The sequence below is a fragment of the Lepeophtheirus salmonis genome, chromosome 2 (assembly GCF_016086655.4).
Source record: "Lepeophtheirus salmonis chromosome 2, UVic_Lsal_1.4, whole genome shotgun sequence".
Taxonomy (NCBI): Eukaryota; Metazoa; Arthropoda; class Copepoda; order Siphonostomatoida; family Caligidae; genus Lepeophtheirus; species Lepeophtheirus salmonis.
The window spans coordinates 5,863,342-5,887,873 of record NC_052132.2 but is presented as its reverse complement, the minus strand read 5'-3'; positions in this window follow the sequence as shown (position 1 = coordinate 5,887,873).

The window sequence follows — 24,532 nt, the reverse complement described above, 5'->3', positions numbered from 1 at the left end:
TTTCAGCTTCTTTTTTTTAACATACCAGCTGATAATATATTCTTCATCTATGTTTATTAGTAGAGTTGTAAGTGTTCCGCTATTTTGGCGTTCCCTTCATTTTTTTTCTTCCTTCAGCGCGTTCAACCATTATTTCCGTTCAGCGTTCCAATCATAAGGTAGTACCTTATACCCTGTACGACAGCAAATCGGCACTTCCCCTTTGGTAGTGTCAGGGAGGCTGTATTTGAGAACTAGGATTAAATGATTTTTTTTAACATTTAATCCAGTGAATATTAGCGTTTACATGAGCTACAATTGACTAAACTCAGTTCATTCATTGTCAAGATGTAGGACTAAAGGTAAAGTATAGTCAATTGGATTTTCGCACAGCACAGCAACAAGACAAGAAATATTGGACCATTGACTAGCCGAGAAACTCCAGAAACAACCATTCCTTGCCTACAGAGTCGTTAAGATGCCACCGGTCAACTGCACTAAGTTCCCAGCCTCTGCAATGATGCCGGGAATCATGGCATCAAAATGGAAGAGTCTCACTGCCCCAAAATAGGGTTTCCAAGTATTTATTTTCTTGTTTAGGAATGGTTATAAAGAGCTCAATATTCCACAGAAAATGTTCTTATAAGGCGTGATGAAATAAATAAATATATAGTTTTGGTTCATTATATATCTTGGCAACGATAAATAGTTATCATTGGTTTATTCATAGTGATTATTTATAAATGCTACAAAAATAAATCAAAATAACACACTTCAATTAGTATGTATCTTGAATAAGTCAACATTTCAATTAAATTAATAGGTTAAAAGTTATTAAATGACATGTACGTAACTACTAACTCCTAGTGCTGGTGTTTAGTCTGAAAATCCTAGACCGATGTGAGACTGTTATGATTTTTTGAGGACACAACTTATTCAATCCTTCAAATAAGTTCGATCTAGATCCCTCTCAAAGAAAAATTCGTTCTGGGTCGGTCTCATTTAAAATTTGGTGTAGACCGGTTCAATAGATGAACCTCAGGTGACGTCAACTCTATTTCAGAATTCAGAATTTTGGCACAATAACGTCTGATGAAGTTAACCTTGTGGCATAAAAGTTCAAGACGCTTCGGCACCTCTGTTATTTTTATGATACCCTATATCAATAGTTATCTGATGATTATACCTCTCAGACAATGTTAACAAGGGTACTATTTTTTAAGTATTTTAGTATTAAGTCAATAGTACCCACGGCGTTAATCTCACTAACATACAAGTTTACACTGTATTTCGTGGTCAGCTGCCATTTTTCTACTTCTTTCCTCCTAATCAGTGTTCTGAACGTTGATTGGTTGAATTACCGAGTGGTCCATGAATCTGACCCCTTTGAATTTTAAACTTCAACATGATATAATGTCAACAAAATTTAAAAAAATAAATAGATGTTTGTTTGAGCTTTTTATGTATCATTAATGTAGTCACCCTTTGTGGGAATGATGGCTTCCAGGTACCCGCTGGGGATGTAGTCCTCTGTCTTAGTGCCCCAGTGCTGGCTGACAGTGACTTATAAGGCCTCGGTGTTATAGTGACGGACACTGCATTCTTTCCCTCGATATCCATCCAAAAGGTGTAGTCGAGGGGATTAGTATCAGGGCTGTAAGTGGTCCAAAAGTGTCAAAAAAGAGTTCGAAAGAACTCAAAAGACTCATTCAATAGAGTGATGTAACGGAGTGTATTGATTTCTATCATTGGTGCAGTCAAAAATGGCCTCCCACTCTCACAAGGATTTTTCCACCTACTTTTTTGATTGCTCTCTAGACAGTCTGGTGTCAAATCCCGATATCTCTTGCATGATCCCTCATGGAATTGAGAGGATAGGCCACGGCTGTTTTCTTTAACTCCTCTGGATGCAGTTAGGCCTTTTGAGAAAGCCCTTATTCCTCTCCAAAGTTTTGGACTAACTGGAGACGCCCAACTGCTTTCAGAGCACGAATGGAACTTCCCTGATCGTGTTCAAGTGACGTTTTCTGGACTAAACTAGAGAGTTCAGGTTTTATTTTTTGTAACTAATTATTTATGCTTTAATAAATCGAAATATGAACTAATTTCAATTGCTCCAAGTTATTTAATTATTGAATTAGTAAATTGTCAGATTTCAATGGAACACCCGGTATAATTATTTCGTTTAAAGGTCTGAAAATTCCTTACAATTATCGAAGAATAACAGCTCCAGAGTTGTGAAGAATTGACTGACTACCAATTCCTGCTTTTCTCTGTTTATTTTTGGATTAAAGATTACGAGGTTCATGTTGTCGGCTTTTAAGTGTCTAAGTATAGCCGCTTAGACGACTAATTTGTTATATGTAACATTCAAATCGAATTTAAACTACACATCTTTGGTCTTTCTTTGCATAACAGAATGGTTTACCGTGAACAATACTTTTTTCTTCCTTACAAAAGTTTGATATTAAAAAAAAAAAAAAAAAAAATATATCCAAATCTAATCCCTCAGTATATCAATTACAATGTCGTTTGAGCCTTGATGAAATAGGTAGATTTTACGTGGGAGGTACTGGGATAGTGCCTTAGGCACCGCTCTTAAGAGGAACCCCACTGGATGAATTTTATAAAACAATTTAAGCATATTTACAGAAGACGATTTTTTTCCTTAAAATACTTACATTATCATGATTGCCTTAAAAGGGATATAAATGGCTTGGCCTTTAAATAATTTTAAAACAAAAAATAAGAGCTATTTCATGGATATTATGAAAACTATAACTAAAAGAATGATTTTTTTTTTTTTTTTAAAGTCATTTGAAAAAGGGCTAACAAATTTATTTTGCCCCGGTAATGTAAAAGTTTTCATAAAATATTCACACGGTCATATATGCCTATAACCACCTTTAAAAATAAACGCTAATTGATAAATATTATGACAATTATAACTAAAAAAAAGAAGAATATTTTATTACCTATGAAAAAGGGTCATTTGAATAAGGGGGCGTACATTTATCTTTGACCCAGGCCCTTGGTTACAGTAAACCTAGCCCTGAATATAATTATGAGACTTTGTTTTTTTCTTAATATATGTGTTGTACAAGTTATGTGTCTGAGCAAGTTTTAATTTCTTTGTATTAAAATGCATTATTTAACAACAAGATTGAGCATTCTATTTTTTAATTTTTTTTTAATGATCTTTTAATTGGTCAGATGGAGTTTGCACTGATTCAGTATAAGTAAACATTACTATTACGTTTAAGAGCTTTTCGATATTAAATCCTATTCAAAGAAGGGGCCATATTTAGAAGTATGGTGTGCTGGTAGTTCGTATATTGATCCTTATCAGTAAATATTTTTTGGATAAAATTATTGTAACTAATTAATCTATAACAGGGCTAGACAACCTTTGAGACATAAAGTTCCACCTTCCAACTTTCTAATCAATGAGTGTACCACTATCAACAATAATGGTGAAAAACACACTCAAACTACAGAAATATGTTCTCATTTGAAATTTTATTTTGCATAGAAAATGTGCCTTACAAATATAACTATGTTAACTATTTTTTTATTACTACTTATATCCTAGCCATACATTTCTAACATTACACTACAATTTTTATTGCTATTATTATTCTAGGCCTAGGCATATATACCATAACAAATAGCCACAGCATTTTATATGAAGAAACTGCTACTTAACAGTGTAAGCTGAGTCTATATGACACAATTAATCTTGCCTACCAGTCAGTGTTATCCCTGTCAATGCTTTTCTTGACTGAGCTGGGGTTCATAGTTTGTCACTTTGCATTGCAGGATGCAGGCTCCGTGCTATTGTACAGGGATAGATTCCAATGCTTTCGGAACTCTGCTAACTTCGTCGTGACACACAGTGATGAGCTCTTCCGCTCTATCAACTGTATGTCCACGTCTTGTGCATCCATCCAGTTGATTATAGCTGCGCCCAGGTCCTGTCCATCAAAGCTGTCAGGCTTGATCAAGAAAGAGAACATCGGACGGTCCCGTCTGAAATCCATAAAGAGGGTCGTGAATTCCGCCTCTGGCTCACACATGCACTCGTCTATTTCAGCTGGTCCAGCGTGGTGAATGCCAGTGAATATGCCTCCGCATGCTAGCAGTGGCACGCGTACCATAGGCTGCCGACCTCTGATCTATTACTTATGTAGTTTTTCTTCTATAGCCTATAGTTAACTTAAATATTTTTTAAATGAAATATTCGCATGTATATATTAATTAAGTTAATAAATTGGGATTTCTTTATTTTTGTTCAGGATTTTTTGTATGTTGACGTACTATATGTATTCTTGTTGGACGGAAAAATTTGTCTTGATTTGAGCGAAGGCATAGATTCCATTGTCGGATTAGGGTTAACCAGCAGTGCTAATTGTAACGTGAGCGTAACATTTCTAATTTTATTTTAAATGACCTTTTCTCAAATTATTTTTAGAAATGTATTCAAAATCTACTCGTTGTGGGACCATTTTTAATAACCAAATGTGAGGCTGGGGCAAAGATCCCCGATACCCTGTAAAGCAGGCTCTACGTACAGACCCATTTCAAAATAAATTAAATTCCTTCTGTTCGATATCGTACCTAGTTTTCAAGGCAAATTAAAATATATCATATGGAACACCAATGTATGAGTTGAACACTACCATAGATCTAATTCATCAAAACGTCGCAAGGAAACATTTCTTGATCAATGCAGAGGCTCCAAAATGTTTATGACCTTCCGAAATACCCTAGTTTGGTATTTGTGAAGGGTAAATTTTGTTTTTAGCTTTGATGGACCACATCAAATGTTATATTCGAGGGATTTTAAGAGTAATGCTACTGAGATATGTGAAAATTCTATGACGACAAAAAATTTATTCCGAAGTTTAAAATCTCAGCTGGCCTTATATTTTTATAATGCTCCATGCAAGGACTGTGAAAAAAACATTTAACTCCTCTATACACGCTTTCGTAGATTGTCTCAGTATTCGAATTCTAAAACAATATATTGCCTTAAACGTATAGGGACTGGATGACCCAGAATCATAATTCAAAAAAGCACTGTTTTTTTGTTTGTTTTACTTTCAAAAAGAAAGGGATCCCCAAAAAAGACAAAGACGTTATAATTAGTGCTGTTGAATTCCAAAGCTCTTATTGCCAGCAAAATTAGGAATTAGGAACCGTTAGCGGTTGAATAGATAAGCGCTGTTATCATTGCAGCTATTGCAAGAACTGCTGCCTTCTCTTTGATGGTTACAGAAACCTCTGGATCTGGATGTAAATATGGTGCTGATGTTATTATGTATTACGCCTAGATGTCGGCAAAATCTTTTGACTCTTTCAAGTGGATTGTAAGGTATTAAAAAGTTTTTTTATAAAGAAGTAGTCTTAATTTGGAGACTATTAGTACTGTTAATGGTGAATTGCTTTATTTATTTTTTTCTTATTTGCTCTTGTTCGGTTCTTGATATATACTTGTATGTGTCTTCCGAATTCTGTATGTTGACAGATTTTATTTAGTTGACTTTGCTTTGTATTATGTGAATAATGATTAGGTAGGTTTTTTAGGAGAGGGATAATTATAAACTAAAATATTTATTTATGTTATTTTTTTAAGTCATCCTTCTTCTTTTCTTTATTTTTTATGTCATTTGTGCATATAAAATGAAAACCTTATTAAATATACAATATATATAAACAATTTTTATAAGACTACTGTTCTGTCATGTATGTATGTACAATGAAATCTGACACGAACACATAAACTAGGCTGCACATATGTAGTGTGTAATTTATTTAAGGGAGCCTTTAATATTTAAGATATGTGTGTCTTTTTTCAAATAGTTTGCTTGGAAGTTACTACAAAAGACCAGAAATAGCCCAAAATATCAATCAAAACTAGTGTCGATAGTCTCAAATGCCTAATAGTCGCAGTTTCAACTATAATCCGTTATTTAACTTTACTATTTCATATATCAAATGGAATTATAGTTACAAACTGTGACCACATAACACTCACTTCCCTGCAGAAGTTTCTCCACGATTTATGTGACTCGCGAGGGTGTCCTAACTAGAATGTTGGTGGGCTTAGGGAGCGAGTGAGGAAACAGTCGGGTTTGTTGTTCGATCAGAAAGAAGACTAGCTAGCTTTTTGAGTGATTGCAAGTGTAAAAGAACGAGCTGGCAAGAAAAAGATCACAATAAAGTCCTTACATTCGAAATACAGGGACTTAGCAAGACAAATTTAAGCTCTGAAGTCCGTCCACTACGATGGACTGACGCTGTCGGATGAAACCCCCAATGATCACTCACCAACTGCACCACAATCTCAAGTGCAAATCAAACACGGGAACCGGCACCTTTATGATGTAGATTGTAACAGAAATGCATCTGCGAGATTCTAAAGAGGTTGTGTGCTCTTCTTAGCTTGTATTCCAAGAAAATAAAGATCCATACTACAAGATGTCGTTACTTTTTCATGGATTTTTTTCACAGAATCCTTAACAGCTTTGGTGATGATAGTTAGATTAACATCAGTCAAACTGATTGAACGAAACGGGTGTTCTAAACTAGGAGAACCTTTTATTTTATCCTTTGGATTATTATAAGCTATAAATAACGTATGGCTACCACAAATCCTACAGCACACTCGAACTTGCATAAAGATAAAGAGTATTCAAACTCAAATACGCCTATACGAGCGAAAAAAAAGAGCGCCGCTCATTTTAACTGAGCGGGAGTGTGCTCACAAAATTAGTGACGTAGTGGAAGCGCGCTCATGATTTCTTGAGCGGACTAATACTTTTGTCACTCACTATAAACAGAAACTGTGACGTAGAACCCCCAACCCCCTCCAATATTAAAGGTGCTAGGTCATTTACCTCTTAATCGATTATTTCTAGTGAGTATTTAGCTATACAACAGTAGTTAAGTTTTAAGCTATCTCTATTTGTTTAAATACAATCTAACACTTTTTTCATGTACATATACTTTACTTTCATTTTCAATTTTAAAGTTGCCATTATTTTATAATCCGTTAATCAAAACCTTCAGTAAAATAATTATATTAATGTAATTTCTAATTTTTGCGTACAAGTAGAAAAAATGAGACTTTACAATTGTATTAAATAAATATACATATATCAAAAATTATTTATTTCAATACTTCCAATATGGTATACTTTTGAACTTAACAAACAAAATACTTTTAAAAAAAACGAATGAACATCGCTTCTTTAAAAAAGAAAACTATATAAATAAGAGCTTGATGAGATGTAGACATCAACTTCCAGAGACCTGGAATAATCATGCAGAATTTTTATTTCCATATGAGGGAAATATTAAAGGAGTGATTAGTCGAAAAAAAGAGTTCGACCTCATTTTCTTCAAGATGGGAAATAAAGAAAACAAGCTATGGGATCATAGATTTATGACTTCCAAAAAAAAGTACAATATTTGACCCCCCTTCCCCCTGTCTGTGTTTGTCCAAAACTTGATACCGACCCCACCCCATTGGACGTCCTAAATCCCCCCACACAAAACTGGAGGTCATCAATGTATGACCCCTAAGCTGCATGCGTGATTATTCAATGTGTATAGAATTCCATTGATGCAGATTAAAAAAACGGACCTGCTAAAAAAAAATGACAGGATTTTCATCAATAAGGTTCAAATTTCAAATAATTTAATGCAACTATTGCCATTATTTTCGCTTTAAAAAAGTCAATTAATTGCAACAACTTAAGTCACTAATATATTAAACACGTCTGTTATTGTTGATATTTACTTTCAATTATGTATATTAAACATTGAATAATTTTTAGTTCTAGGAATCGATATTTAAAATATGTGATAAAAAAGCGATTCACTTTTAACTTCATTAAGTCTTGTTTGTGCTTATTTTTTTCTTTCCAATCAATAATTATTTATTTCAACACTTCTAAAAGGGCATACTTTTAGGGGAAAAGAACAATAGATACAAGATTGTTCATCTTTTCTTTAAAAAAACAAAACTACATAAATGAGAAATTGATTAGTTGCAGAAAATACATAAAAACTAGCAAAAACTTCGACTCTAAGAAGTTTGATCGTTGAGTTTATCCGTAAACCAAACAAAAGTTCCCTTTTCCTCGAACTTATCCAAAATATTAAGTTCTTTCTCGTCCAACTTATCGAGGTATGTAGGAATCCTGGACTCATTGGAGCGTGCAGAGTAGAGGACCAGTAGGACTTTAGTAATTATTGCAATTTCTTGCATTGCATGGTTCAGTATAACTTGAAAAAAAAAACAAAACATTATAATAAAACTCATGTATTATAAATATTTAATAGAGATGGGTTTTGGTCTGAAAATCCTACACTGGTCTGAGACTGTTATGATTTTTAGTAGATTGAACTAATTCGGTCTTTTAAAGAAGTATGTAGGGGTCTTTAAGAAAAATTCAGTCTAGATTGGTTCCAAAGTAAAAATCATTTTGAAATGGTCTCATTTAAAAGTTCGGTCTAAAACAATTATATAACTAAATTGTTGATGACTGATTTAAAATTGTAAAGATTTGCAGAATAATGTTATATGAAGTTAAATGTCTTGCATAAATCATATTGAGTGATGAAAATCAGGTGTATTTTTTAGCATGTCAGTTTTAATGGAGTTGACAAAACTGAAGAATAAATGTTCCTTATCCTAAGCTGTTATCGTTATTATTTAATTCCTTAGGATAAGGAACATTTATTCTTCAGTTTTGTCAACTTGGTCCATGAATGCATGGACCAAGTGGTCCATTAAAATCTGAACACTTTGAATTTTAACTTTAACAAGATATAATTTATATATATATAATAGAATTTCAACAAAATTAAATTCTATAAATGGAAGTGTGTCTGAAGTTTGAGCTTTGAGGGACTGGGTGTTTGGATGACATACTCTGCAGGCCTTCCCCTGTACATGTAGAAAAAAGGTATAGTCGAAGGGGATCAGGACTGTGAGGGGGGGAAGAGCAAAAGTGTCGAAAAAAAGTTTAAATGAACTCAAAAGACTTATTTAAAAAAGTATTGCAACGTAGGAGATGGATTTCTTTCATTGCTGATTTCAAAAGGGGATTATTCACCCTCACAAGGCTCTTTCCACCCAATTTTTGTAAAAGCTCTCTGTACAGTCTCGTGTGAAACCCCAATATCTCTTTCATGGGCCCTCATGGAGTTGAGGGGATTAGCCGGGATGTTTTATTTATGTCCTCCAGGTCCAACTTGGCTTTTTGGACAGAGTACTTCTTGGTTTCCAACATTTTGGACTTGTTGGCGGCGTAGACGGTGGTTCCGGAGACGCCGAAATACTTGGAGTGAAAATTCGTGTGTTCTCATAAAAGACGGAGAGTAATCTTGAGGATTTGTTGCCGAATTATATTTGTAAGTCCTTCTTAGACTAAGATTAGAATTGGGGATCGACATCTGAGTAATTCTTGTCAATGTCCTTGTTTTTTCCATTCTCCACCTCGTTACAGTTACTTGTAGCTGATATAATGAAACATCATGACAGCTAAGCTGCTCTCCTCCAAGGCATTATTCAATTTATCAGGGTTACCATGTTGATTTTCGGTTTCTTTTTTCTAACATTCCCAAAATGCTCCGGATCAGCATCACTGATCATATTTGTCTATATATTGATACCAAAATCGAAATCGGTCTAGGATTTGAAACGATTAAATTTCGGTGTATACTCTGAAGAAAAAACCATAGATCCACATTGCTCAAGAAAAATAAATTTAGAAGAGCTGAAATAAATTTCGATCTTGGACCAAGTCTCAACACTAGTACATATAAATTTACTCCTCACGCAATTTATTTCTATTATAAAATGAACTGTTTTATATTAACATAATACATTCACATAATATTAAAGTCTATGTACATTAAAGAAGCAAATAGACCACTCTCAAAGATCATTAATCTTTATTTGAAAAAGAGTTGGAGAGAACAAGAAATATTGGTGGGGTTGTAAATCCTTCTATATGCAAAAAAAAAAAAAAAATCCCGAAAATTAACATGGTAACCATGACCATTTGATTAATGATTTCTCTTGCAGTCAATGTGTGTAGGTTGTAATCACGGTAGTAATCAGACTTTTGGTTGGCCTTTGAAGTTAAATTAAAGTTAATTATGTTTTATTAAGGGATTCAAAATTCAATTGTATACTGTGACCGTATATAGTTTAGTTGAGATGGAAAGCTATCAGATACTACTAATTGCACTATACTTGCCCTTTAGGGGTTCACCTCGATAACACTAGTAACCAAAAAGGTATTTTCCCCTATAAAGTTTAATACGCAATTATTAGCAGGCAATTGCCCAGTTAATATATTTGCGCTACTCGAGTTTGAAACGATTAGTATCAACCAGGGACAAGATAGTTAATACAAATAAAACTATTGAATGTATGAACTTATTTTGAAATAGATTGAAATTCATTCAGTCCAACATACAGAGTAGGGACCCAATTATGGGAGGCTCCATCCCAGCCCCTGCAGACGCCCCTGTATCGTGTGAGACTTGTAATACCTTCTTAACTGTAAAATAGGTAATTTTTATATTAAAAAAGAAAGAACTAACTCACTAAAGGCTAAAGGAGTTCTTGGACCAGACAGCCCGACCTGACCCGGTCATCACAGTGACATTTTGGTAGTTCTGAGTTATTCATGGAAATGTGATTTTGTAGAAGCCTTAAAAGATGTTATTATCTAGTTAGGTGCTTTAAGTAAAGCTAACTATGACTCACATTTAAAGATATGTGACCAGATTTAGAAAAATCAATATTTTACGGTAAACTTTTCGATTGGATCCTCTTTTCGTCCGTCCCATTGACTATGGAGTTGGTTCCTTTTGTCATCCTAAATAGTAATTAATTAGAGGTTTCGGACCATTAATTTTATATTTAATATATGTAATATGGCACACTTTATTCACCTACTATATAACTCAATTTCACAAAAAATTGTTACTTGGGTCCTTTTGTCGAGGTTGGGGCACTAATGAATATTACAAAAGCAAATGCGTAGTTTGATATCTTCAAAGATACAAACAAAATTATAGATATATAGAGTGGGGACCAAAACTTGCAATAACATGACTAAATTAAAAAAAAAAAAAATACAACTCAAGACTCATCTGTGAAATGTTTAAATAATATCTTTAGCGATATTCTTTATTCAATATGTCCTCCTTCACAAATAATAACAGCCTCAACACAGCAACGAAGAGATTGGTAGCTCGTGACGGTGAAAGCAGTGTCCATGGGGTACCAAACTGTTATAATCTCAGCTCAGAGCGAATCTAAATTTGAATGTCAGTTGAGGTAGACATACTTCTCCAATACACATCAAAGTGCAAAGTCCAGGGTGTTGTGGTCAGGGTTGGAGGAGGGACACATGGAGGCAGGCCAGAAGTCAGACATAATGTTTCTGCAGAACTTTTAGTGCTTCTTGGCTGTATAGGATATAATGGAATTCTTATTATAAGCATTCCGGATGGAGATAACAACGGTCTTTGCAGCCTTCTGAGACTGACGCCGGTGAGGAGGAGATGGCACACACGTTGCCTTTTTTGTTGTTACTCCGCCATTTTCACACTTAGATACATATTATAAAAACAAATCTTGTTTATTTTTGTTTCAGCCGTTGTTTGGTTGCGAAATGAAACCTTATAATTAAAAATAATAGTGATTAAATTGTGATTAAATTCTACTACAAGTTTGGATTCCCTGCTCTGTATGAATGTAAGGCCCAAGGCAACAGGGGCCTTGGATAGCCTTGTCCATGCCCCTTTCCTCAGGGAAAAAGTATATGCATACATTTTAAATTTAAGAACGTATGAATTGTAAATTATTATTGTTATGAGGTTTTTCTTATTGTTTACTACATTAAGTCACAAGCCTAGACCATAACGAGTGGTACAATAAAATGTCAACACTTTGAATTTTATACTTCACCAAGATATGATTTACATGCATCCAAAAGGTGCAGTCAAAGGGTTTGACATCAGGGCTGTAGGAGAGCCGAATGTGTCAAAAATAGTCTTATAACGGAGGAGATGGGTTTCATTCATTGCTTGTGTCAAAAGTGACCTCTCCAAATTATCAAAGCTCTTTCAACCCACTTTTTTTTAAATAGATCTCTTAACAGTCTGGTGCGAAACTCCGAGATCTCTTGCATGAACCCTCATGGATTTGAAGGGATTGGTCTGGGCTGTTCAGTTTGGCCTTTTTGTCAGGGCCCTCCTTCCTGTAGGCACCCCACTACTTGGAGGACGCGAATAGAAATTCGTCGATCACGTTCATGTGTCCTTTTCTCAACTTGTGTATAAATCAGAGAGCTCAGGTTCGTTCTGTTTTGTAACTAATTGTTTATAGATCGATATATGAATTAATTTTAATAACTCTTCCTTCATTAGTTATTGAATTAGTAAGTGTCCAAATTTCAAATGACAACTCGGTATAATGGGGGAGACCGGGGACCGTTCCATCTCTTTTTGTTTTTGTCTCAATTACTCCGAGTTGGTTTGACTTGGACTCGCCAAATTTTAGTACAATGCACCTACTGCTATAGTTTCAATCTATTTAAAATTGTACCATAAATTGTATTTGAATACCCTTGTCAAATTTTGAAACTGTCCCCATTGCCAGCGACAGTTGCAATAGTTAAAATATCGATTTGGCATAGAAATGTAAAATATTGACGGAATAATATTTTTTGGTGTATGATGTTTGATGTATAATGAAAATTCAAATCTATTATACAATGCAACAGCATTTTCACCGCCGGTTAAACCCCATATTTATCTTTGTTATTTAAGCCATAAAACATGAGAAATAACATAAAAATGGTAATTGCAGTAGGTTTGGCCTCTTAAGCCTTTTTTTTTTTTAAATCACGTTTTTTTAAGTATAATTTCGATATATACGAGAATAGCATATATACATATAAATTAAATGCAACAACTATTGATAAAAAACATTCCTCCATTTAAAATATTAATTAAATTATCTTGAATACAGCTCCTACAAAATGTATCTAATCATGCAAAAATCGTAACAATTTTAGCTCTAGTCAAAAACCTTCATTTAATTTAAGATACTTATATCCACCCCAAAATGACACATTTCAAAAAAAAAATCTATCAATTTCTCATTCTTTCAATGTAACAATCAATTTGGGCTAATTTATGTATAATTTGTGACACATCCAAAGGAATAATTTTTTGAAAAATACAAATGTAATCTGCTCACAATTTTGAGAAAAATCCTTCTAACTTACTATCTTATTGACAGGCCACATATTTGCTTGAATTATATGCCTCCTTAATGACAAATGTTTCATTATAATATATAACGTCGTCTAAGGAAAATGCGCATATGCATGTGGCCGTTTGAAATCTTTTTTTCCCCTTTTTTTGCTCTCCTGTTGAGCTACAATCTGTTAAGATTTGAGATCTATATTTATAACCGCACTACATGAATATTTGTTTAAGCATAAATGTGAATGTATTGTAAAATGTTAAAGATAATTATTAAAAATTATAATTATAATTTTGGGATATGTTAGTAGGGATATATAAATAAGATAACAATTTACAGTATATGTTTTGTCAGCTGTTGATTTTACCAAAGCTATAAAACAAAGTGCCAAAACTTCCCTCTTAGCTTGAGGTGATTCCTTGTTATATTAATATCTTTTTCCCATGCAAGATGTCGCTATTTTATGATACTAGAGATAACGTCACTGTATCCTTTTCTTCCATTTTCCCTCATAACGTAAGTAACTTTTGCTTTCGTTTGTAGAATCCAACGTGTTTATTAAGTTAAATGATTAATTAATGACAAATACCCTGGTTTATAACTTTGTTCAATAATAATGTCATGGTATAAGACACCATTTTTAGACGGGGAGGGGGCAAATGTTTTGTCCTGCATATCAACATAGTTATAATTAGTGATGGAAATGGTGTTTACATTGGGCATGTTAAAAAAATCAAAATGGTATGCCTGAGAATTTGAATAATGTCTTGGAAGAGAGTAGCTTAACTGTCAAGACGTTTCATTCGATCAGATACAATCAGCTGTAATAAGGACATGGGAAGGAATTACTCCACGGTCGATTCTCAATTCTACTCTGACTCAAAGAAGGAATTGCAATTACAACTCCACAACAAATCCTCAAGGTTACTCTCTGTCTTTTATGAGTACACACGAATGCTCAATCAGCTTTGGAATTGAATGAAGTAAAAAAGTAGTTAAATAATAATGACAACAGCCTAGGAAAAGAAAATTAATTCCCCAGATCACCAATTCCAAAAAAAAAAAAGCCAGATAAAAAAATTAAAGGATTTGCATCACTATTCATGATTAAACTTGACATGTATTTAAATGAAAAACTACCATTAAAAATTAAAAAGGAAAAATGATTGTTGCCTGTGATATTTTGTTCATTATTTAATATATATTCTACACAATTTTTGGTGTATTTTTTAAATGAATAATAATTTATGAAATTATAATATTTTGCCTACAAATGCTATTTTATCTTCTTTATTTTCTCCCCTAAGAATAAAACAAGTAGCTGATATTAACGAGAGTCTTAATTCGGTAGTACTATAAATGGAGATGCTTTTTTTTTCTTTTTTTTTTAAAGAACGCCAGGAGAAGGCGGGAGCAAGACATTGTTACACCTGAATTAAAACCCTTATTAATATAAGCTACCTTTTTAATTATTTGGGAGGGAAAAAATGAATTCTGCTATAAAGAAAATAATCTTCTACATTTAAAATAGCATTAGTAGAGAGAAAATATTATAATTATATTTTAATTCATATATATTTATTTTATTCTGCATGTTTAAAACAATTTGCACCACAAATAGAGGAGAATTCTTTTTTTTTTGAGGGAGACGTTAACTCGCCCACGACCTATTAAATAATGAACAAAAAAGAAGAAAAAGCACACGCATCAACTGTTTTTCCCTTTTTAATTACTGTATTTAGTTTTTTCTTTACATACATTTCTCTTTATATATGATATGTGGTGCTTCAACATTAAAATAATCTTGGACAAAAATCCGTAAAAGAAGTAGAAATTAAAATATTTCTTTTACTTTATATTTATAAACAGCCCAGAATTTTAGACCCATTTCGCTCTTCTTTAATCTTTGTATTCAAATTTGTATGACTAATCAAGAAATTTTAGAGTTATAGCTATTATTTTTTTTTAAAGAGACTTATATTGGCCCCGATATCGCCTTTCAAATAAAATCTATGAATTTCTCATTCTTTTATTCTGATGATAAATTTAGCTACCTACTTTAAGTGACATTTGCAGTGCAGCAAGAGGGTTGATAATAATAATTGGTTGATAAAAATTGATTTGTTGAAGAATACCAATTAGTGAGAGGATGATTCTAAAAAAAAATCGCGATACGATTATATTTAATATTCCCGATGCCGATGCGATTCAAGTAAAAATGCAGATTCTTTAATATTTTAAATATAGTGAAAAAAAAAAAAGAATTTCTTGTAAATTTCTAAGAATTACAATTGATAATATAAATGTCCTTCCTTTATTTGATGTAAATAAGATTTCCATTAAATGAAGAAAGGCAATTCCTCTGCCCGGCGAGATTTTCCGAAGGCAAATTTTCCGTAGGCAAAGCTTTCCTAAATTCAGTAATAAATAGTAAAATACCAGTTATAAATAATAAGTACCCAATTATCCGATTAATCGTCCCATCACTAATACAAATGTAATCCCCTATCATTTTTGAAAAAAAAAATATTTCAGCTCTCTTTTGAGCTTTATTGAAACAAGTATTTTTAAAACATGAAAACTAGCAAATAAGTATTAGTTTAAATTTATTGAAAATGATTCTTTGATATAACATTAAGAGCAGACAAAAAGTAATCCAATAGATTTACCCCAAACACATTTTTTCTATTACACCATTGATTTTATTGTTAGGGGTGAGGGGAAAAGTGTCATTAAACCATACTATCAATATATTAAAACTAGCAATCATTTGATCCCGAAAACGTCTATGAAATAATGTAGTAGATTTGGTTATTGGATTTTACTTAAATTATTAAAAGATGAAAAGTATTGTACTAAGAAAATTTCCCTAGGATGAATATTGTCCAAAAAAAGCCTAACTTTTAATTAGCTTAGAACACAAAAAGTTCCTTATAATTAAACCAATAACACTCTTGAAAGGTCCTGAAATCAACAAAGTTTGTCTTAAAGACAATTTAGTTTTTAGAAAATGTATTTGCCTAATTTACTTTTATCATTAAAAGGCTTTATCTAGAATATTAAGCTTCTAATTACAATATAGGTTTTTCCTTTTTGAGAAACGTTTGATTCATTATATAAAAGGACGGTTAAAATTCATTTGTATGTTTAACATTGACAACAAAATCTCGTTTTTATTTTCATTCCCGAATTCATAAAGAAGAAACGTTTTGACATTATTTACTGGAGACTTAAAAAAAAAATGGATTGAATTAAAAAAAAGTAAAGCTTTTGTCTGAATTGTTATTTTTTTCCAAACCCCTACTTGAGAAAAAAAATCTGTTTCTCCTAGTGTATTCTTTTTGCTAGGAAAAATTGTGTAGTATAAAAAAAAAACATTGATTAAAGAACCATATAAGATACAAATTTATCATATTGTGACATCAATATTGTTGATGTTGGTTATTTTAAGGGTCTAAACTACAAAGCTTTACAATAAGGAAAACCTTTTTTCATTATAATTAAGGCAAATAGTGAATTATTACTCTGTATTAGGATGTCAAACCCCCACTAACAACTAATAGAAAGACCTACTGTCCATATAAAATAATTCCTTCTATTCTCTAGTTATATTTTACGTCAAATCCTAATATTATATATTAAAAATATGTTATTAAATCGTTACATAATCTTATTCCTATATTGTAAACCATAAATTAACTATAGCAATGGAAATTAAAATGGGCACTCCGTAGAAACCTTTCCCCTAAAATCAAATTGAGTTTTGTAACTCAATTTGTTCCAAAGTTATGGTCGACTATGCATTTTTTACGTTTGGTCTTACATTGACCTCTCAAAATTTAATGGCCATATTTTATCTTTGTACCAAGCTTGATCAAAAGCAATCTGTAACTTTTTGCTATAATCCTGTTGACTAACAAACCTCTGCTCAACTTCGTTGACTCTCTGAATTTACTCTCATGGCAAAAATAAAACCAGAAAGAGACGTTCCGATTAAGATCTCTAATTTTCCACGGGTGGAATTAAAATCCACATATATTTCTGACCAGTTCAAGATATTCATGAACACAGTCTACCTTTTTGTTAAACAGTGCCTTGTCAGCAGTACTAATGAAGAGAAAGCCCTCAGACGCCAAAACTGACAGTGGGGTAAGAAAAAAGTTAATGTGAATGCATTGAAGGAAGCCATCCAAGCCAAGCTGTGGAAATCAATGACAGTACGTGCAAGAGACATGGGTATCTCGAAGTCTACGGTGTCTAGTACTGTCAAGAAGGCAAGAAGGAGGGCGGTAAGTTCTTGGTGTTGAAGAAGAGGCCTAAGCTCACGCCTCGTATGAAAAGGGAGAATCCCCATCGACGCAAAGGACTTCTAGACAGTTAGAACCCACCTCCTACAGCCCTGACTTGAATCAACTTGACTTTTAGATTCAATCAGCACGTAGAGTCAAGAGCCTGAACCAAACACGAGCGGAGCATCGTTGCCCCAAAGACTTCTGTCAATGATAACTGGAGGCGCAAGAGCGAGGGGGTTATCTGCAACGGGTGCGCAACGTTAACTGCTACCTGATCATCACAGCTCAAGAGGACTGCATAGAGAAGTAATTGTCTCAAGGAATGTGTGAAAAAAATAAAGCTGTAGCCACACTTATTTGTGACAGAAATATATGTTACTTAAGTTAGACTTTATAAGTTTCATAATTTCCATGCAACACCTGGTATGTTGCCTTCAATTATTATGCAATTTAAATGCCATTAAAAATTGCCCATAATATGAAAAATAAACTCGAACATGCCACAAACGGCGCAGTCTTTCCACTCCTGCATTACATTATCATATATGTAGGGATGGATATTTTGTAGAGTAAAAGGAGAAGCTGGGAGCGAGACTTATGGTACTACTGAATTAAGTTAATGTTATAATTCAATAAGGTGTAAGTAGAATTTTCAAAACGTTAAGCGTTTGTAGAACCAAACCTATTTTAAAATCTTGCAAAGGGTAAACAAGTTTAATATTCAATTTCAGTCAGAGCATTTTAGGCTATATGTTTTTCATATGATGATATAATCGTGGTATAAAAAATGTTCAGTTTCTTTGTGAAAGATCAAATACTACAGTCAGACGAACTATCAGACACGGATCCGAACAATGAAAGCAAGCATAAAGTTTATCTTATTGGAAGGGCTGAAATATGAAATAAATTTACTTTTGATAAAAATAGGATAATTGCAAAGCTAAGGTTACTAGACCCTAAAGTATTTTAAAGCCCAAGCCTTTCAGCACCATAAATCCATCTCCATTTACTTGCACCGAAACATACATGAAAATATCTTGATGATTATTAGAGGCTTTACTCTTCATCTAGAGCAGAACATTTGGAAATATCTAGAGAAATTTCATGAATGAAGGTAAAAAAATAAATAATTATTTTAATATTCTTGCAGCCTTGGGTTTTTTTCATTTATCTTGGGTAGCCACGTCTGGGATTTTATTGAAAAGTTCACTGACAGTCCTGTATAGATACAAACCATTATTTCATAGGCATATTTAATATTAAAGGGTTTGTATATGCAGTTGTAGGATGATTTCAGATACCCATACATTTAATCCATGGTCAATAACCTTTTATCTGACTTACATTGACCTCGATATGGCCTTTCAAATAAAATCCGTTAATTGTTCATTCTTTTATTGTAACGATCCATTTTGGCTACATTTAATGTAGCATTAAAGAGTTAATAAGAATATTTTTTTGATATAAAGTAACGATTATTCATCGAAGAATACAAATGAAGTTCACTCTCAATTTTGAGAAAAATTATTATAGCTTGCTTTTGAGATGACAGGCCACATTTTAAGTATTTTCAGCCTATTAGAATTCTATCAATAAAAATTGGAATTTCGGTAAAAGTTACAAGAAATTAGAATAGAAAAACTACTTTCTAATGGGAATGCTTACTGGTTAATAAATTGTCTTAAGAAAGTCAAAAAATGCTCCATTAACTAATTGATCATGTGATGAAATTTTAATATATTTTTTTGTTTGCAACTTGTACACAACATACAAAAAAAAAAAAAAAATAATCCCTCTCCTAAAGAACTGGGTGAGGATTATAATAAATTTTTTTGGAAATGAAATATTTGTATTGTATAGTTCTGAGGAAAGTTACACTTCGAAAAATTGTCATCTGCAGAAAATTGCCAGCGATTATACAATATAATATATATGTAGTGATTCATCTATTGATATGTCCCATCTATCGATGGCACACTGACCAGTATCTTTAGCCTCAAAAATTATCAACACCCTTGTATAATTTCTTATATAAATAGTTTATTTTGTTTATATACTAGCAAATGGTGTCCGTGTTGCAGGGGTGAATAGAGGGGAATAGAAACAAAGAATGAAGGTCGAAGAGAGAGAGAGAAGTAAATAGAGGAGAGAAGGAGAGAGATATAGAGAGACAAAGGAAAGATCATGTTTTTTCTGTATAAAACAGACTCTTAATGACCTCAGAGGTCAAAAAAAATATAATAGCAATATTATACTAATTGGTTATTTCATACGTATACTTGCTACATTTATTCTGATCTGTGGACCATTTTAGATTCCATGTGTGATGACACCAAAAACAAACTTATAAATATATATAAAAAAATGTTTTTTATCTTTATTGTAGGAAGGCTCAAGCCCCCTAAAAGAGACCAGTGACACCAATGGTTAGTTTTATAAGTATTGGGACAATAGAAGGATCCTTTATGGTTTATTAAACTACTTTGAGGCTCCAAAGCTATACTGCAAACCCCGTGCCTGAGCAAAAGCGATTTTATAGGAGATTATTTGAAGTTGCGACGGTCGATTTTAACCTGTCTGGTTGTAAATCCTAAGCATTTTTTTAACGTGCGAGTTTTAATGTTGTTGGCAACCTGAACGATGTTTTTTTTTTTTTTTTTCTCAAACTAATTATTATTCTTTCCTTCTTGAGGAGAGAACATCTAAGTATAATTCGTTTTGCTGAGCAAAGTTCCTTTCTTTATTATGAAAAGGAAGCAATAATTGAATTTCAACTTTCCGCTTTTCCTGTCTCCCATTTCGACATAGAAAGAGAAAATATGACAGGTGGGCAAAACTGTAAGCTATTACTGTTCAGGATATCAGGATAGATAACTGCAGCCACGTCCCGTTGAGTGTCAGTCCTAGAACTTATATTAAGTTTGGTCTTTGATAACGTCACTCAACCTTATTTATTATTTTTTAATCAGTTCAAGTAATGACAGTCCGAAGGCCCTGTCCTAAGACTGGAATGGACCAAATGAATAAGGACGGACTCTCTCCTGCCCGAGGCATTTGTCCCCTAAAATAACCCATGTAGGTAACTATATCCATACATAAATATATACGAAAATTATCCCTTTGAATATGAATGTTGTCAACAAAATATGAATAGTTCTCATTGACTGCTGGCAATGAAGTGCACTTCCTGCGTGTCAAAGAGATTCGTGATGGAACAAAGAGTTTTGATTTGAAGCAGTATTGATTTTTTTTTCCTTGATTGACAAAAGAAATTTTATTTCTCGCCCCCTTTTTGGAACAAACGTTTCCCACGTCTCGGTTTGAATATTTTTGTGAAATGCGCCTCTGATAAGAAAATATTAATAATAACATGGAGTAGTGTTGTAAATCGTAAGCATTTTTGGTATTAAAAAAATTGAACAAAATAAAAACGGGTCCAAGAGGTATGAAAAAGGGTTTATCAGCATTGCATTTACTTAGCATTGCAGGCAAAATATAACCTCAATAAAAAACTGAATAAACTGATTTACTGTTATTTAATTTCATATTATTGAATATTTGGCCAAAAGCAAGCTAGAATGATTTTTCTCAAAATTGAGAGTGGATTGCAAGTATATTCTTTGACAAATTATCCCCAATTTCTATCAAAAATTATTCTTATCAATCATATAGTTGGGTCGCAAATTGCACTTAAAGTAGGCAAAATTGGTCACCACAAAAAAAAATGAGAGATTGATGGATTTATTTAATGGGGGATTATGGGGGACAAAATCAAATAAAAGATTTTAACTATACTATAAACTCTTGGGCATTTTAACTCAAAGCACAAATTTGAATATAAGATATAATTGACTCAAATATGTATATGAAGCATTTTGGCAGCATGTAGTGCTGTGTTAGTCCCTTCCAGTTCACTTTTGGTCGGTCCAGCTCAGTCCTGCATGTCAGTCCTAACAACTTATGAAGTTCAATCCTTGGCGACGTCACTGAACTTTTTTTCTTTTTTTTTAAATCAGTTCTATTACTAAGAGTCTGAACAATCGAAAGTATTCAGGGTAGTTTCTAAGACTCGGTGAGGCTACATCAAATAAACCAGGACTAACACAATGTTTATTGTACAATTTATGAAGAGAAAAAATTAACTGGAATTTTCTCATTTTTTAAATTTTAGTTGGATTTTTTTTTATGTTGATATACCACATATTTATTTAAATGAACTAAATGGGGGATAATATTCGTTTGTAGAAAATAATAATATCTCAAGGCTCTCTTACGAGTAGGCTCGTTAAATACGACTCATCATTTCGTTGAAAGAGGAATCAAATGTAGAAAATATGGCTAAGGATCTGTTTTTACCGGCTAAAAGAGCTGGGGTTCGATAAGACCTTGTGAGTCATTGGAGGAGATTCGACAAATATCAACACTAGGATGAAAGCTGGAGTTATGCATAAGCTAGAACTTTACATTTGAAAAAGGTTGGTATGGTTGGTGTGGAAGTTACACAGTGGTGAAATTCCTCTACACCGACTTATGGTCACCCATGATGACCTTACTTTAGTTTATCAGACAATAAATTATCTGAGCCAATCCTAAGACTTTTTGATTGTGTTCCAAAATTGGATATAAATCCAAGGTTCCTCTGAATATCTGTTGGCCCACCTTTAATAAAGTTGTCATACAAGATCATTCAAAATCTCTCAACTGATCAATATTAAGTTTATAGAATTTCAATGTGTAGGTTCAAAACAACCTTAAATACCACTAAATAATTTATTTGGGTATTTTCATATAAGAGACGCACGTCAGCACGTGGTCTTGTGAGTTTTATTATACTGTGTATGACATGTGTACAATAGCCTAAATAAGCTACCTCATAAAACAAATATTTAAGCTGATACCTTTTTTAGTCTGGATTTATCTATATTATAGTTTTACATTTTAATTCTCTTCTGAATATAATCCAAATAAAATTTAAAGGTTACAATATTTTAATGTTACGAGAGTTGGGTGCCATTTATTAGTGTAATTGTCTTTATGCTAACCAATAAGTCTAATATTTATTGTTGATATTTAAAAACAGAGAAATTTAAACTGTTGAAGTGAACTTATCTGATGCATTTCATTGTGAAAAATTGGAAAACACCAGGATTTGCAACGAAAGAATGAAGTTTTCATGCTTAATTCTGTAAAGAAAATATATGGGTTACGACAATTTGGCACTTACTCGACGCCTATTTTCTAGCAATGATATTCTGTGATGCGTCAAGAAAAAAACAAAAACATGAAAAGTTGAAAAGTTATTTTTTGACTTCATATATAGAGAGGGTATAAGAAAGAAATCCGGCACATTTGATCTTTCTACTTTAAATTAACTAAAAATGGTGATTTTATAAGATTTATTCCAAAAAGAAAGACTGAACTGAAGATAAAATCATTGAGAATATATTTTACTCAATAAGCCTCCGTTACCCACAATAAAGGTCTCGACTAGGATCTTGAACCGCAAGCAGGCCCTGGAAACTAGAGTACGATCTAAATCCTTGCATTCCTGGACGTTGGAGTCGATCAGAGACTTATGGCTGTGTGAAGATCTTTTTTTGAATTTTGACTCAAGGTAACAAAATGATCATTCAGATTTAGGTTGGGGGAGCTAAGAGGCCAAAAACCCTCGGATACTCAATCGTATGAGTACCTACTTCATTGTAATCACTCCCCTGGTTTCTTTTATCTCCACCAGGGTCTTCCTTAACTCTGCAAACCTTATTCTATCGATCCTCGTCATCTTTGAGACCTCAGGATTGCTAATATTCAGATTGTTGTTCACCAAGATCATCGCAACAGCACACCTACATTCTGCTTCTGAAAATGTAATAGGTTTGAAATCTTATGTTGTTGACTCCGTGAAGGTGTTTTTGGGAACTATGTGAAACGTTATATTTTATATATTGTCCCACAAAAAAGGAAAACATTGGACGATTTCGTCATAATATATGCCTGAAAAAATCCTGAAATCTGAAGTGTTGCATTTTGAAGTTATACCCCTTAAATACACCTCAATATTTCATAGGCATATTTGAGTCAATTATAGGCTTTTTATTCAAATTTATGGGGTGAGTTGGTATACTCAAGAAATTTGGCTATAGCTTAGAAATTTTATTTTATTTAGGATACTTATATTGGCCCTGATATAGTCCCTTCATATAAAATAGATCAATTTCTTATTATTTTATTTTGACAATCAATTTTGGCTACTTTAAGTGTAATTTGTGTCACACCCTAAGGATTAGTAAGAATAATTTGTTGATAGAAATTGAGGAAAATTTGTTGAAAAATATGAAGGGTATTGGCATACAGCCGTGCTACAAAAAATTCTCAAGAGGGTCCAAGTTCACTGAGTAAGTCAACTTGAAAGTTTGAACCGACATGAAAATCCCATCAATAGGGATAAAGCTAAACGCCATTATTTTGGACGGGAACTTGATCTTCTTCACAGGAGGAAAATTAAAATTAACTCTGTGCTCCACCAGTCTGCGGATGTTCTTAGGGTTGAAAGCAGCATCCAAGGGGAAGTTTGACTCATCACTAAATAGCTTTGGGATGCCTAGATTTAATATGCAAATTTGGCGGAGTTTCTTGTCTCTTTGCAACCTTATGTCTTTTATCTTCGTAGTAAAAAGATGAAACTTTCCCCTGATGTAGAACTTCATGTCAAGGTCGTCCTTGATGGCCGTGCCAACCTTCCCTTTACTGATAGACCTGCTTCGACCATGAACAGCTATTGAGATCCCGGGGTTCGCATCTTTTTTTCTTTTTTTTCAAATGTTCCTTAATCTAATTAGATGGAGTTGCACTGATTAAGTATAAATTAAACATTATAGTATTAAAATTACTCCAACTAACCTAGGAATCTTGAGTGAAGTCCAAGTATGCATTAACATAAAACATATTTATATATCTA